Source organism: Metopolophium dirhodum, chromosome 6 (genome assembly GCF_019925205.1).
Source record: "Metopolophium dirhodum isolate CAU chromosome 6, ASM1992520v1, whole genome shotgun sequence".
Classification (NCBI taxonomy): domain Eukaryota; kingdom Metazoa; phylum Arthropoda; class Insecta; order Hemiptera; family Aphididae; genus Metopolophium; species Metopolophium dirhodum.
This window is the reverse complement of record NC_083565.1, coordinates 30,285,963-30,290,674: the sequence shown is the minus strand read 5'-3', so window position 1 is coordinate 30,290,674 and position 4,712 is coordinate 30,285,963. Positions and strand designations below refer to the sequence as shown.

The 4,712-nt window shown below is 34.0% G+C and overlaps 1 pseudogene; it reads left to right on the top strand.

Moving 5' to 3' along the window:
• Window positions 1-1,744: 1,744 nt before the first annotated feature.
• Window positions 1,745-4,324, top strand: LOC132947668 (uncharacterized; annotated as a pseudogene).
• The last annotated feature ends 388 nt before the right edge of the window (window positions 4,325-4,712 follow it).

The window sequence follows — 4,712 nt, the reverse complement described above, 5'->3', positions numbered from 1 at the left end:
TTATAAATATTAAATATGATTTTCAGTTCTGGAAAATATGATCCGACCTGTTGCATCAGACTTACCATCTCGAGTTGTTAACGAGGATATCAAAATGTGTAAGCGGACTAGAACACTGGAAAAGAATGTAAAATTTAAATTATTTATTTTATTTTAATATTACATGAAGTCTTATATTTCTATAATTGACATTGTAGAGTACAATTCAAATTCCAGTACGATGTCCGGGTGTTATAATATTTGGAAAATTTGAAGTGGAGACTTGTTATTCATGTCCATTCCCACAGGAGGAGGATGCGCCTAGATTAATATTTTGTGAATTTTGTTTAAAATATACTAAATGTCAATCGATTTTTGAAAGACATATGCGACACTGTTGTTGGAGAACACCACCAGGCACAGAAATTTACCAAAGTGGAGATTTAAGCATTTATGAAGTAAATTAATTTTTTTAAACAATTCATGAGCTATGTAAACTATACGATTGTTTATTATTTTTTTCACTCAGGTTGACGGAAAAGTAGACAAAACGTATTGCCAAACACTATGTCGATTGGGAAAATTATTTTTGGACCTAAAAACTCTGGACTTTGGCGTTGAACCATTCTTATTTTACATTGTGACAAAAAATGACGATTTTGTAAGTGCACCTATATAAATACATTTTAAATTGTAATTTTCGAAGTGAAAACTCCTTTCTGCCCTCCGCTCAAATCATGTGACTAAACGCGTAAACGAATCATTGGGCAACACCAACAAAATATGTAACGGTATCAATCCAAACTATCCTAAGTCCATACATTATATATAAATTTATGTGTATGTGTGTGTGTCTGCGCGCAATTATAATACCAACTAATATATAACTTTAAATTTTAATACAAGCCAATACCTATACCTAATCCAAATTTGTTAGTAGAAGTTTTGACTTCTGTCTACCGTCGCAAGACGGTAATTCAATTTTTATTGTTTTTATAGTTGTCTACCATAATTATATTGTAATAATGTTCAATTAAACATGTTAAGGGCTGTCATTTGGTTGGATATTTTTCAAAACAAAAACAAAATGAAGAAAACTTTAATGTTGCTCGTATCGTAATCATGCCACAGTACCGAAGACAAGGGTATGGAAGAATTCTCATCGAATTCAGTAAGTGAAAACTATATGGACCTAGGCATTTTAGTATATATTACGCCTAGTTTATCTTTTCAGGTTATCTTCTATCTATAATTGAAAGACAACCGAGTACACCCGAAAAACCGCTTTCCGGCTTGAGTAAGATTACTTATGATGCATATTGGAAAGGTGTCATTCTAGAATTACATCATTAATTTACATAAGCACAGAGGCATTGAAAAAATTTGCATCAATAATGTTAGCAGTGAAACTGGTAATTGAAAAACATTTAATTTGAAAATTTTTAATAAGAATTTTGTTAGACAATCATAACATTAATACAAATTGTATTTTAGGTTTAATGAGACAAGATATTATAGACACTTTCCAATCTCTGCACATGGTTGTGGAAATCTATAAAGAAATAACTATATGTATAGACTGGAATGTTGTAGACACTCATATAAAGAAGAAAATTGAATTAAAACGAGTTCAAATTGCCCCAGATCGGTTGAGGTGGACACCATTTAGGCCAAGTTAGTTTTTCCTGATGAAAAAAAAAAAACGATTTAAAATTATTATATTATTTTTTTCTTAGGATAACCGATATCTTGAAGAACCTGTTTTCATCAAGTGCATTTCAGGTGGTTAACCCTAGCGTACATGTGCGCGGCCGGCGTGTACCTGTATTACACGTGGCTCACGGACGCCGTGACCCCATATACGCCAGACCCGGTGGTGTTCTGCGCACTGTTCGCTACCATTCCCGAGTCGACGCACTTGTACGTTATGAACAACCGGCTATGGCGGACGCCAAACGGGCGCTGGTCTGGTTGCGTGGCGAAGACACCGACAGTACGGTGGACGATGAGATGGTCGCAGTGGCCGAGTGCACATTATGCAAGGAAATGTGCAACGCGTCCTCCACCGAGCTGTACACCGACTGGTTGAGCCTCAAAGCGGTCATCGTCGTACAGGGACTGTCTGTGTTCCGGGTGACGGTGGGCGTCACCGCGCTCATATCGTATGCGTCCATCGCGTTCGCCGAAATGCACGTGACCGTCGCGGATTATCACCGTCTATCACCGATTACGGGTTTCTGTGCGTGTTGGCCGTCGGCGGGTGTTCGGTCGCGCATATAATCGGACTTGGCTGGTTGCTGTCCACCATCAACTGCGATCTGTTCCCGTTCAACACCCGGTCAACACTATCCCACGCTGACCGTCACGATGGACCCTGGCCCTCAAGATTTACCCCGTGCTGGCCGACGTCAGTGGCATCATGTACCGCAACTATCGTCGCTGTTCGGACTCGCGTCCATAGTCATCGCTGCTTCCTGTGGCTTCCCGAGACCAAGGGCGAGACGTTCGCCGCCATACTTTCCTTAATATTATTTTCTATGAAATTATTTCCAATTCATTTATATTAAAACGCAATTATATTTCTAGTAAATTATTTTCAATAAAATATTTTTCGGTTTAATTATTTTTGTAAGTTTTGTTTTCTTTGAAATTATATTCCAACATCTTATAAAAGCGACGATATCAGAAAAGTAAAAAGAATATTTATTCCAGAAACTTGTAAACATATTATCTGAGAAATCTCACATAAATTCCATGTGATTGATGTATCACAAGATATGATATTTAATTTTTCAGATTATACTAACACATTGTATAAAAAAACAATAACTAGTATTGATAAACAAAAGTTTTGTATTATGTCCTACAGTAGTATAGAATACAAACATGATGGTTTGTTTTGCAGTGTAGCTGCAAATTCAACTGCAAAAGAAGAATTTCATCCTGAAAAAAAGGTGCTACATTGAAGATGATAGAAGAGAGATTGACAAAACTTCATAATGGAGTAATACAAATTAAACAAGCAAAATTCAATGATGTTCAAGATCTTGAAACAAAGTATGTTCCGGCTAATAATATGTGGTTTTATAATAATCTTGTTAAAGAAATTAATGAAAACTCACCAAATGATGACTAAGAAAAAGTATTTTTATATTCCTATGTATACAAATAATTTGTGATTAACTAATTTACCTGATTATTAGTTCCTAATATTATGTTTATACTGTTTAAAAGATTTTTGTTATGTTTATTATATTTATGTTATATTTGATTTTATTATAATCTTGTTAAAAAAAATGATAACTCATCAAATAATTATTACTTTTAATTTATTAATTAAGTATTAATTTGTATGTTTTTATGTACACAAATATTTGGTGTCAACTAATACCACATTATAAGATCTTAATATTATGTTTCAACTGTTAAAAGGATTATTATTATGTTTATGTTTTATTTGTTTTTATTTGTTTTTTTTTTATTATATTATGTTGTGAGTAACAACAAATACATTTTTATCATTTTAAGTTATATTTTCTATTTATTTATTTTGTGTACATTAATAGGTACTAATATGCTCATGATTATATTCTAAAATGAAATTTCCTACCAATGTAGTTTTGTTAAGTATTTTTTAGTCGTAAAGGATATCAAAGCTACATTGATGAATGCATAAACCAAAGTTTTACTTATATTTTGGGTCAAAAAACCAGGTATCTCCTTAAAACACATAGTTACTCAATTTAATCATTATAAAAGGTTGTGATAGTTTGGATGATTTTGATTATAGGTATAAATTACACATTGTAAATGTTTTTTTTGAGATTATTCAATACATATGATGTAAGGATTTCTGAGATAAAAAAAAAACAAAAAACATGGATTTTAATTTTGGGGCAAAAACCCATATATCTCCACTAAATTAAACTTGAATTAATTAATTCAAATGATTCAAATTTATTTAAAAATAATAAGGCTTTATGGAATGTTATATTATATACATCCAAAAAATAAAAATCAGTTTTTGAAACAGTAACATGATGAAAGGTGGGTCAATAAAAACATTTTTTATATCTCCTGAACAATTTCAAAAAGTGGAGATACCTTGTTATTGCACCGGACCCTTCAATTATGCTCCCCGACGACAGTAGCGTGTACCGCAGCTATCTGATATCGTCGCTCCATAGTCATCTGCTTCCTGTGGCTTCCGGCCGAGACCAAGGGCAAGACGTTTTCCGCCATACAGGCCCAGCTGAGGAAGACGGACGATTTGGTCAGAACGAAGGCACGCGATCGAGTTCAACTTCTGCTGGTGGTGGAGACGGATGTGGGTGCATGGCAATGACCAGTCGGTTTGTACGAGTACGAGTCGAGCACCCACACGATAATTTTACGACTTTGGACTTGCGTCGAGTTTTCAGAACGTTATACAAACATATTATACATAACATACAATAGATATCATAATTGAAGTGGAGGGACAATCTGCAGCAGGAGAAGGACGTTTATATTTTTTGCAACATCCGCGACGGTTGCATTTGTTCGTAAATACTGCAGTTGTCGTTTGTCAGAAATATCAACATTTTGTCATTAAGACTCAACGGCTAAGAGGGGTTTTTTTGTTGAAGCACTGTTTATCGATTTTGGTAGGCAAAGTAGGCTAGTTTTCAAAAAAGTCATAAATTGTAAATAATTATTTTTCTTTAATACTACATTATCATTGTTTATAGTTG